Source organism: Homarus americanus, unplaced genomic scaffold (assembly GCF_018991925.1).
Source record: "Homarus americanus isolate GMGI-L3 unplaced genomic scaffold, GMGI_Hamer_2.0 scaffold6317, whole genome shotgun sequence".
Taxonomy (NCBI): Eukaryota; Metazoa; Arthropoda; class Malacostraca; order Decapoda; family Nephropidae; genus Homarus; species Homarus americanus.
The window spans coordinates 8,540,086-8,553,616 of record NW_024730668.1 but is presented as its reverse complement, the minus strand read 5'-3'; positions in this window follow the sequence as shown (position 1 = coordinate 8,553,616).

Here is a 13,531-nt window from a genome sequence, read left to right as displayed (position 1 = left end):
TCCGTATGTACAAAAATAAATAAATACAAATGAAATCTGAACAAATAAACTACTCAACCGAGTGACAAAATAACGAACATCAAAGTACTGATTAAACACTTATTTAGTCTAGACCAGGGGTTCACTGGGAAATTCCCCAATGGTTCAGGTGTAAACTGATTCGGAGCAAGAGATATATGTTCGATGATAAATCAATCACTTCCCATGTGCGATTCCACCGTGGCATATCCGTGCATTGCTCCGTTTGTGTCGACATATTTGTGAAGTCACCTTTCAACTGTTGTTCGTAGAATAGAGGTAGAAAATGACCTGCGTTGTGCCCTTTCAAGCACTCTCCGCGTATCCCAGAATTGGCGAAGAAAAAATCACAGGTTTCGACTGTAATCTTCATCGAATAAAATTATACTACAATATCCTGGTATTCTATTGAACTTTTGTTTATTGCATTATGCTTCAGTTTGGTCTGTTAAGTAATTCATTATAAATATAAAAAAACTATTTTACTTTTATTCATTATAAATCACATTTTCTAAATATTTGTAAACTCCACTATAAAATAATCCATGTAAAATTGTAAATGTATATGTACTAATATGGAAAATAAAGGATTTTCAGTATTATATGCATATTATTTGGAATTTTGAGGCAGACAATCAAGGAGAATGACATTCTGACATATGGAAGGTGCATGGGCAAACAAGGTTGAGAACCACTGGTCTAGATGACATCCCTGAACAACGTGGTTATCCAACACAATCAACAATGATGTTATTTACCGTTGAATTCTAAAAGACTACCCACAGTCTCACATATAAATCACTTTATAATACTTGGTGTCCTAAAATCGAGGGTTAACACAGTATATCACTAGAAATATACAATAAGATTGATATACAACTAAATACTAAAGCCACCCGGCTCTAGAGAGAGAGAAGGCGGAAATTCATAAACAAAAGACGTCCAAGCGAATCCACAAATAGCTATCAAACGCTCACTCATTCATTAGTATTCGAGACTAATACAATAAACATTACTTTGTTTTACCTAACACATTGAAACAATGTTACTACATTTCAAGTATAACATATATCTAAATTTTAACTGCTTCAGTGTGTACACAACGAATCAGTCGAAGTTCATATGCAGACCAGTAATCTATTCATTGGTTCTTATTCCGACACTCGTAACAACAGTAAAAGTAACATTTAATGTACAGTAAAATAAACATTTAATGTGCAGTAAAAGTAACCATTGATGTTAAAGAAAAAAAGATGATAGTGGAACGGCAATGTATACTGCCCTCAAACCACGTCATTTATCGTAAGAATATAAAAGATTCATTTATTACTGAATATACGAATTAATTATATTTAAATGAACAATGCAATTCATTAATAATTCGTAAAGAGAGGAGACAAGACGCCATTGTTTTCGTTCATGTTTCCAACATCCTTGGCGTGACTGACGTCTACTTCTACAAAGAAACTGAAGAAATAAGAACCCTGGTTGTTGCTGTAGTAAAATTAGAAAAAATGAAAATGTTATTTAATGTAAATAAATGGAACAAGAAGTAACTAACCATTAATGGTAGAAAAAACAGTATTTGCTTGAGAGATCCCTCATCCCCTGAGCAACGCTCTTGTGCATTATGCAGAAGGCCCGACAGCTGCACCTTATCCACTACTCCCTAAGATGTCCCCACACACATGCTTCCGTGACGCCTGCTGGACCCAACTCCACGACCCCTGACGGAGACACGATGATCCCCATACTGGCCAGATATTATGTAAATAACATTGATTATGTGTAGAATATCTTTCCAGCTTTTTAGTAAGTTCTCTATAATTTATACTGTATATTCTTGCCACGCGATGCGTTATTGTACAGGGGTACCTAGTGACAGCATAAGATCCCACGATTCCCGATATAAACGAAATTGAAATTGAATAGATTGGGAACGCCATCGTACGTAGCGTATATGTGAAACATCGTCATTAAATGAAGACGCGTTAAAACATAAGGACAGCCAATGAATGTTGTGCTATTTTACTTAGATGATTGCGTCAATCAGGTTCAATTGAATCTGAAGCTTTCCATAAAGATATGATAGCTGTTGCTGAAACTGTTACTAAAGCTGAAGTTGGTGGTTTAGGCCTTTGAATAATAAAGCTGTCAAAAGAACATTTCACAGCCGCTTTCTTTTCTCATTATATATCTTTATGAAGAGGTCATATACGTTTTTCACGTCCCTGTTAATTTTAATGCTTTTTTCTGTTAATGGATCCACTTCAGAAACTAAAATTATGTTCTTTGCTTGCTCCATATAATATCCATATACCTCTCACCTTTTACATATCGTTTTAACCCATCTAGTTTTTCGGCTAAGCTTATACATTTTCTTTTAGCTTTTGAACCAGCACTACCATCACTTGCTCTCTTGCTCAGGTTGAATAGGGACTCAAAAGTGCCGTAATAAACCCAAGAAAGTTTTTCTCCTGTTCTTGTTCAGATGCAGTCCGTCAAGCTCTGACTCTTGTTTACTGGTGACGCTCATTACCACTCATTAGCCCAGCAGCTTCTTTGCACAAGGCTCTCGTCATTTTTTTTTACAGTATTTTTTTATATTATAGATATCGAGATTTAGTTATTATTTATATGAAAATATTATTTTATTTTATTTTTATTATATTTTCGTCATAAATACGAATAAAATATGATGCAAATTGAATTGGGTCTTAAATTAACCAGGATCTTAAATACGAATAGTCGTTGGTCGAACCATTGTTATCGGAGGCTTTAGTGTATTTATGATTTTCCAATGGCAAGTGTGTGTGTGTGTGGCAAATGTATCGAGGTATATAGAGAACGTACACAGACATTTAAGTTAGTTCCCAAGGTATCATCTACAATTTACACGCCTAACTGACTTTGTATATTTTTTAACAGCAATTTGTTCCTTTCTGTTATGGGTCAGAGTCACCTGACACAAGTAAAAAACATCATTTTTGTGTGGACCAGTGACTCAATAGACCCCGGCTAAGGACACCACTTGATCTATGGAAGTACGTGTAATGTTTTTGTGAAGTTTATATCAGTGTACAGTATATACGTAATGGCTCTTTGAAGATTAGGAATGTCTATGAGGTGTGCCTTAGTGTCACTGTAGAGGAAGTTGAAAGTTTCATAGGAAGACTAGAGATTATTAAGAGGTAAATGGCTTACGAGCGTGTCGGGGATTTATTAACTATGGGGTCGTGTTGTTTACCGTATCCAATAATGTCGATTGTAATCGGTCATAGGCGCGATTTTGGTTTGTGCAGGACAATTAGACACTTGTCGTTGACGCGATGAGTATAATTCGGTCAAATCCTGTTGAATACAATTCACATATAGCAACTGCATTTATATAGATTAGGGGTATCTGCATTTATATAGATTAGGTGTATCTGCAATTGTATAGATAAGGTGTATCTGCATTTGTATAGATTAGGTATATCTGCATTTATATAGATTAAGTGTATATGCATTCATAAGGATTAGGTGTATATGCATTTATATAGATTAGGTATATATGCAATTATATTGATTAGGTGTATATGAATTTATATATATTAGGGGTATCTGCATTAGTATAGATTAGGTGTATCTGCATTTATATCGATTAGTTGTATATGCATTTATATAGATTACGTGTCTCTGCATTTATATATATTTGGGGTATCTGCATTTGTATAGATTAGGTGTTTATGCATTTGTATAGATTAGGTGTATATGCATTTGTATAGATTAGATGTTTATGCATTTGTATAAATTAGGTGTATATGCATTTAAATACATTTATGTGTATATGTATTTATATAGATTATGTGTACATGCATTTATATAGATTGTGTATATGCATTTATACAGATTATGTATATATGCATTTATATAGATTATGTGTATATGCAATTATAAGGATTTCGTGTATATCCATTGATATAGGTTGTGATTATATGTATTTATATAGATTATGTGCATATATATCTACATATAATATGTGCATATGTATTTACATATAATATGTGCGTATGTATTTACATAGATTACACTGGGCTGCATTTGAAAAAAAATTCATGAGGTGTGGGGTTTCTTAGCTGATTCTTTATGTATTTTGCGTGCTGATTCCAAAAATGCCATTCATTTTGCTCAATCAGGTCAGATTTTTATGCTATGGGAATTAGGAAAAAATCGAAATTCTTAAATATGATGTCAAAATTTTTATGCAAAATATATCATAAGAAATGTAACCACAACACATAGGACCAAAATATGTCAACTACATAGATGCCTTTACAGTTAGACATGCATAAATGGCTGGCGCAGAGAATTTCTTTGGTGGTTGGTGTCTGGGGCGTCCCGTTTCAGACACCAACAGTAGTCGGCGAGCATGTTGATATCCCAGCGACCCTGGTACCGCTCCTCCATTACACGGATATCTTGATGGAAGCGTTCTCCTTGTTCCTCACTCACATCACCACAGTTCTCTGGAAAGTAGTCCAAGTGGGAGCTGAGGAAGTGCATCTTGATGGACATGCGTGCACCAAGAACTTTGTAGCTCAGAAGTAGGTCCTCAACAACTCGTCCATACTCTGGACTTCTGTAGTTGCCAAGAAAATTGGAGACAATAGACTTAAAGGCATGCCAGGCTTTCTTCTCATTTACATCTACGCTGCAATCAAACTTGGGATCTTTGAAAAGCTCTCTGATCTGAGGGCCATCAAAAATTCCTGCATTCAGCTTTGCCTCACTGACTTTTGGAAATTTTTCTTTCAGAAAATTGAAAGCCTGGCTTTTTTTGTCCAGTGTCTTTACAAAGTTTTTGAACAGACCGAGCTTGATGTGCAGTGGCGGAAGAAGAATGTTCTGCGGATTCACCAGAGCATGGGCAACAACATTGTGAGAACCTGGAGTAAGTCCACTTCTTGCAGGCCAGTCACGTTGCATGTAGTGCTGCTTGTCTGCTCGACTATCCCACAGACAGAGGAAACATGGAAACTTGGTGTAACCACCTTGTAGGCCCAGCACCATGGACACAACCTGTGGAAAAAACAGATTAAAAATATGTTTAGCTGAATAGTTTTATTATTAAAAAATATTAACACTTCATAATATGACAGTATGTCGGCAGACATAATTACCTATTAGAAAAACTGTCAACAAAATATCAATTTTTGAAAGCAACTGTTTTTGGTGTATTAAATTACCTTCAAGTCTCCACAGATCTTCCAATTGTGGTCTTTATACTTCAGAGCAGTTAACAGATACTCCATGTTGTTGTAGTTCTCATCCATCTGCACTGAATGCCCCACCGGAACAGACGCGACCTGGTTTCCATTGAACAACAACACAGCTTTCAAGCTTCTTTTTGATGAGTCAATGAAGAGCCGCCACTCTGATATATTGTATGATATTCCCATAGCTACAATGAGTCCACTGATATTGTTGCAATACACCAATGAAGTTTCCTTGTCAAAACTGAAGAACTTGCGAAATTCCTTGTCACGGTTACGGTACCAGGCAAATGTTGTTCCTGGTGCTAAGACATTGTGTTCGCAAAGCCGTGATCCTAGTAGTTGACCTGACTCCTTAGACAAGCACAAGTCTCTTGTTAAATCATTCAACTCAGCTTGACTGAAGGGTATGGGCTCTTTTGCAGAAGCTGTGGGCAAGTATGTACTAGAAGCGTCAGTCTCTTCTATGTCTTCATCGATATCATGATCGTCATCGAGTATCATGTCCCTATAGTTTTCTGGTGGAGTTGGAATTGGTATTCCTGGTCCGTGAGGAACTGGTTTGATGGCTGAGGGTACATCTGGATACTTAACATGATGTTTGTTCTTCCTGTTTATACCTGAAATGTGAACGAAAGATTTAGTATCAAGATAGCATAACATATTAACTTACAGATATATTTAAGAATGCATGAACATACTGCATTTGATATATTAGTATTGATGTATTAGTATAACTCACCCTGAAGGTTTGTCATGCAGAAGTAACAGTCCGTGGTATGATCTCTGCCTTCCCTCCATACCATAGGAATGCCAAATGGTAGATGTTGAATCTTCTTGTTGCTCCAGCGCCACAGATTTTCAACACATGTTTTGCAGCACATGTGAGGGGCAAAAGCTTTATCTTGGTCTCCAAGTTTCATTCCAAAGTATGCATGATATAAGTTTTTCACTAGGGGAGTAATGGTGCACTGTCGGTCTGTCATTGTTACACAACCGCACACATAGCAAAACCTGTTCGGGTCGTTCTTGCACTTCCGATTCATGATTAAATGTACAACTCTGTAAGAAGAAAAAACAGGTGTTTATATGATTAGAAATATGCGTGTGTGTGTGTGTGTAAGAGAGAGAGAGAGAGAGAGACACACACATTCCCACTTTCTTGAAGTCTCGAGAGACACTGACTGAGGGTCTAGACTTTAGAGGCACATCTGGATGGTTGCTAGTACATGCCATGTACCACCAGATGAAAAAGAAATTTAATTGTGAAAAAATATATGTAAAAAAACACGGACATATACTCTTTTCCTTTGCGTCACGGCGGACATTTAAATGGCTGGCGAGTACGTGGGTGTATTTAAATGCATCGTAAGGGCATTAAAACTGACCGAAATCTTTTCTGTGAGGCTTGCCAATGTCTTGGATGATTTTTTTAATGAACGAATATGAGGACCCCATTTTGAGCGAAAAATGCCAATCTTTTACCTGAATCTCCGCTTAAAATGCTATAGCACAAAATTCTGACCTGATTGAGCAAAATGGATAACATTTTTGAGATAAGCATGCAAAATACACCCAGAAAAGCTTAATAATACACAAACCTCAAAAACTATGCAGGGCAGTGATATATGCGTATGTATTTACATTGATTATGTGCTTATGTATTTTATAGATTATGTGTATAGATTAGGTGTATATGCATTAACATAGATTACGTGTATATGTATTTATATAGATTATGTGTATAAATATTTTTATAAATTATGTACATATGCATTTATATAGATTATGTGTACTGGCATTTGTATATATTATTTGTATATGCATTGATATAGATTATGTGTAAATGCATTTATATAGATTAGGTGTATCTGCATTTAGATGGATTACTGTAGTTGTTTCTCCATTTATATAGATTAGGCGTATCAGCATTTATATAGATTAGTTGTATCTGCATTTGTATAGATTAGGTGTATCTGCATTTGTATAGATTAGGTGTATATGCATTTGTATAGATTAGGTTTATATACATTTATCAAGGTTATCTGTATATGCATTTATATAGATTGTGCATATGCATTTATATAGATTATGTATATATGCATTTGTATAGATTATGTGTATATGCAATTATATAGATTATCTGTATATTTATTGATATTGGTTATGTTTACATGAATTTATATAAATTATGCTTATATGTATTTATATAGATTGTGTATATACATTTATATAGATTAGGTGTTTATGCATTTATACATATTATGTATATATGCATTTATATAGATTGTGTATATGCACTTATATAGATTATGTGCATATGTATTTATATAGATTATGTGTATATGTGTTTATATAGATTATGTTTATATGTATTTATTTGATTATATGCATATATATTTACATAGATTGTGTGCGAATGTATTTGTATAGATTGTGTATGTATGTATTTATATAGATTATGCGTATTTGTATTTATAAAGATTATCCGCGTATTTGTATTGATTATGTGCGTATGTATTTATATGGAGTATGTGTATATGCATTTATATAGATTATATGTGTATGCATTTATATAGATTATGTGTATATGCAATTATATATTTTATGTCTATATGTATTTATATATATTATGTTTATATTGTAATGATTGATTGTCAGACCAAAGCTTACAGCCCAGAATTATGTCACATATAGCAGCAAGTACACTACAGACCTCGTGGTACCACCACATTCCGGGTTGACACACCTCAGGTCGACCCTGGGGACTTGACCTCGCCTGCTAATGACGTGAGTTAGCCGGGTGACCTACAACCTCACCTAACCAAGATACCTGGGCAGGACCACACCTGCACACAGCTATCCAGATCAAACCAGTTTAGTGATAATTGGTTAGACTTCAAAAGCCGGCTGGGCCGACTCTATATAAAGGCCCTACAGTCCCGTCCACGATCTTTCTGGTTCTCATTACACTGGTCAACAGCCAAAATGGTTCACATATGAGATCATGCTCACACAACTAATTTCATATTGCTGAATTCGAATCTGATGTTTGTTTTGTTCTATCAGACCAGGTTTTATAAAAAAATCAATAGGTACAAATATTTAATATTCCATCACGTGTCGTGCAAAAGATGAGATTATCTCATGTGACTGTGCTTTCATGACTAATTTCATATTAATGAATATTAATTGGATGTTTCATTCTACCATCAGACCTACTTTCTTAAAGAATAAAAAAAATAGTAAATATAGTAACATTATCGCGTCATGCAAGATACAAGTTTAAACCTATCACAGATAAGCTCATAAAAAATTGTACCAAAAAACATAAGTTCAAATCCTTTATAATGACAAAATATGAAGTTCTAAAAGTGCTTCTGAACTTTACTCTTTCTCTTGTACAGCTTGCTCTCTTCTCGTTGCAGTGTCCAGCAATAGTCGCCCATCATGTTAGGACTGAATTGTCCCTGATATCTGCTCTCTATTATGGCGATATCTTGATGAAACCTTTCGCCGTGTTCATCACTAGCGTCTCGAAGGTTACCTGGGAAAAATTCAATATGAGAGTGGAAAAAATGCAATTTCAAGGACATCCTTGCTCCCAATGCATGATAATTCTGAAGCATGGTTGTTACGATTTCTTTGTAGTTGTCAGCACGATAGTTTCCAAGAAAATTCTTTGACACATTGACAAATGATTCCCATGCTTTTTTCTCCAGTGGGTTCAATGTTTTGGTGAATTCGCTATCATTAACTAATATACGAATTTGTGGTCCATTCAAGACACCTGCTTTCAACTTGGCTTCGGAAACCACACCACCTAGTTTCTGAGATAAGTATAGAGTCCCAGCACCGAATTGATCCATAGCTTTGATGAAATTTTTAGCCAAACCGAGCTTTAGATGCAGTGGAGGCAAAAATATATTTTCTGGATCTACAAGCGGATTGTGAGCACAGTTAAACCTTCCAGACGCATCTCTTGGTCTTGTCGGCCAATCCTTTCTCACATAGTGCTCTGCATCAGCTCTGCTGTTCCACAAGCACAAAAAGCACATGTGCTTTGTGTAGCCACTCTGAAGGCCCAGTAGTAAACTGATGACTTTGAGATCGCCACATATCTTCCACTGGTGTTTCTCATACTCTATAGCGGCCAACAGAATTTTCATTGTTTCATAGCTCTCAGTCATTTTTGTTGCGTGTGCTATTGGGACAGATGGAAGCCGATTGCCATTGTGTAAAAGAACAGCTTTCAGAGAGTCTTTTCCTGAGTCTATAAACAGCCTCCAATCCTCTGTCTTGTATGTTTCAGACTTGCAGAGTTGTTGCATGAGAGATACTGCGTCCTCGCAATAACAAAGGTTGTTTGCCATCTTGGAAAATGCAGACAGCTGTCTATGTCGGTAACGCGCTGTAGTGATATGCACTCCATCTTCTAGCAGGTTACGCTGCTTTAGTCTGGATCCCAAAACTTCAGCCTTTTGTTTTGACAAGTTTAGGTCCCTGATGAGATCATGAAGTGCTTCTTGAGTAAATAGTTTAGGCCTGGTATTTGCAGAGTCATCCTGGTAGTCGTTTTCCATTGAGGTAGAGGTAGAATCGGAATCACTCAATTCTTGTTCAGTCGGTGGATTTGGGACTGGAAGTTCAGCACTGTGCGGTACTGGTCGGATTGCAGAAGCAATATTGGGGTACTATACCTTGCCTCGTGTCTTGATTTTTATTCCCTTAATATTTGTGAGACAGAAGTAGCAGTCACTACTGTGGTCTTCAGGTTCACGCCATATCTTTGGTACAGCAAACGGCATTCCTGAACTTCGTTTACCACACATCCACTCGCTCAGGTGGTTAACACAAGACTTACAGGCTACATGAGGTGCCCATTTCTTGTCTTGGTCACCCAAATGACATTTGAAGTAATTTTTGTAGTTCAGTAGAACAGCTTTTGTGATTGGTTTCTTGAGGCTACCAGGAGTGAAGGCACCACATATGTTTACATCTCCTATACTGAGTACTTTACATTTGTGAACGTTGAATTTCATCTGCCATTTTTCAGACCATTCGAAAAGTTTGTTTAGATCGTCCTGTAGTTTTGCCGAGTCCTCGTCAGATTTGATAACACGTCCTATTTTAGTGTCATCAGCAAATTTACTTATGTTGCTGTCTATGCCGATATCTATATCGTTTATGTATATAATAAATAATAATGGTCCAAGTACTGAGCCTTGGGGAACTCCACTTGTGACGTTGCTCCAATGGGACTTAGTGCCGTTAATGCTCACTCGCTGTTTCCTGTCCTGTAACCACGCCCTAATCCATTTAAGGATGTCACCTTTGATGCCATGAGCTTCTACCTTTCTAATTAGTCTTTCGTGGGGGACTCTGTCGAAGGCTTTGCTAAAGTCGAGATATACCACATCCTAATTGTGCCCCCCGTCCACCGATTCGAAAACTGATGAAAAGAATGTTAATAGATTAGTTAGGCAAGAACGTCCTCTTGTGAAGCCATGCTGGGAATCATTGATCAATCGGTGCTTCTCCAGGTGATTTCGAATAGAGTTTGAAATGATTGCTTCCAGCAATTTGCCTACTATTGATGTTAGACTGATTGGGCGGTAGTTAGAGGATAGTGATCTATCCCCCTTCTTGAAAATCGGTGTTACATTCGGTATCCTCCAGGATTCTGGTACTACACCTGATTTTAAGGACATGTTAAACAACTTTGCTAAGGGCATACTAAGCTCTTCCTTACATTCCTTTAATACTCTGGCAAATATCTCATCGGGACCAGGTGACTTATTAGGCTTTAGTTTGTCTATTTGCTTACTAACATCGTTACTAGTCACTACTATCTCACTTAATTTGTTTTCTTCACTATCTCTGAATAGAGTCGGTGCCTCGGGTATCATGTTTAAATTTTCGGTGGTGAAAACTGTTGAAAAATATTTATTCAAATTATTGCTCATTTCTCCGTCGTTGTCAGTGAGCTCGCCGGAGTCTGACCGTATTGGTCCAATCTTTTCTCGTGTTTTAGTTTGATACATTTGGTAGAATCCTTTGGGGTTTGTCTTCGCCTCCCTTGCTATCCTTACCTCATTATTCTTCTTTGCTTTCCTTATCTCGATTTTAACCCTACTCGCCAATACCCTATAATAGTCCCGGAGGTGAATTTCGCCGCTATTTATCCTTCTACCTATAGCCTTCCTTTGGCCAATGATGTTCTTTAAATAATTATTTATCCATTTAGGGTCATTGTTGTCTGATCTGAGTTTTTTGTATGGTATGTTCTGCCTTTGTGTATTAAGTAACTCACTATTTAAATTGTCGTGGAACTCGGCAATCTCAGATCTCGTTATCAGGTCGGTGTCATCTGTCAGGTTCACGGTTAAGCGCGACACCCCCTCTCTCAGCTGCCTCTTTAAACTGTTAAAGTTTGCCCTTCTGAAATCTGGTACTTTAGTGGAATTTTCCTTACGTCTGCCCTGAAACTCTAACTGGAATCGAATTTCTTTGTGATCGTTGTTTGCAAGTTCGTTCCCTACCTCGACATTGCTAATGAGGTTTTCTCTGTTCGACAGAACTAAATCCAGTATATTATTACCCCGTGTGGGTTCGGTTATATGTTGACTTAGGAAACAGTCCTGGATCGTCTTGAGAAAATCCTCAGATTCTGAGTTACCCGTAAGGTCAGTCCAATCTATTTGGCCAAGGTTAAAGTCGCCTACTATACAGACTTTGTTGTGTATGGAAGCCCTGCGCATTTCATCCCAGATAAGTCGCTCATTGACGCTATCAAGATTGGGGGGTCTATATATTACTCCTGTGATTAATTTTTCCCTACCGTCGCTTAATTCTATCCACATTGTTTCTGTATTCCTCTCAGTTTTTATTTCCTTATTTATTTCACACTTCAGATTATCCCTAACATAGATTGCTACTCCGCCTCCTATTCTGGTCTGCCTATCGGTATGGAACAGTTTGTAACCCGCAATTTGGTATTCGACTGGTAATTCACGTGTGTCTAGGTTGATCCATGTTTCAGTGAATGCAATTATATCGATTTTTTCGGTACATACCAAGGCCCTAATATCATCCATTTTGTTTCTCATACTTCTACTGTTCGCGTAGTATACATTTAAGTTAGTCGTGTTCTGAGTCCTACCCTTACCGCGTTTAGTTTTAAACTCCCTGTCTAATTTAGTTTTGTCATTGCTCTGGAGATTCTCAGAGTCACGCTTGTCCTCTCCCCAGGTCGGGAGGGGGACTTCCCGACCAGACCCCAGCTAAGCAGAAGCCTCCCATAGGAGGCAGCCCAGCCAAGCATCCACTGGGCCTACGTCAGGGTACACGTGAGTCTTGTCAGAACGATTCCTAGGGTGAGTTACCTACTGTGGGAAGTGTATTCATTCAGGTGTGTCCGAGAGTCAGTGTCGAGTAACGTAAAACATAAAGTGTTAGTACCCCGATATAATAGTGATATTAATGTGTCCATGTCATTGAGTGAATTAATAAATAGTTGTATCGAAGAGGTGTTTAACAAGTTCTCCCTTTAAGAAGTGATATATGTGTATTGACATACGAGATAAGATAAGAGTATTGACGCTGAGTAAATAACATCCCGGCCACGCTACCTAGTTTCCTATCTTTACATTCCTACTCTCTATTCTTACTTATATATGTAATCTTCTCTCTTGTGTTTTGTCGCATTATAATATGTATTTATATAGATTGTGTATTTGTATTTATATAGATTATGTGTATGTTCTTATGTAGATTATGTGTACTGTATATATAATTATATATATTATGTGTATTTGTATTTATATATATTATGTGTACATGTATTTATATATACTGTGCATATCTATTGATATATACTATGTGTATATGCATTTATATACTGTATACTATGTATATATTCATTTAAATATACTATGTGTATATGCATTTAAATAGATTATGCGCAAATGCATGTATATAGATTATGTGTATATGCATTTATATCGGTTATGTGTATATGAAATTATTTAGATTATGTGTATATGTATTTATATAGACTATGTGTATATTTATTTAAATAGATTTTGTGTATATGTATTCATATAGGTTTTGTGTATATGTATTTATATATATTGGGTATATGCATTTATATTGATTATGAGGAATATGCATTTAGATAGATCATGTGTCTATGCACGTATATAGATTAGGTGTATATACATTTATTTAGATTATGTGGATATGCATTTGTATAGATT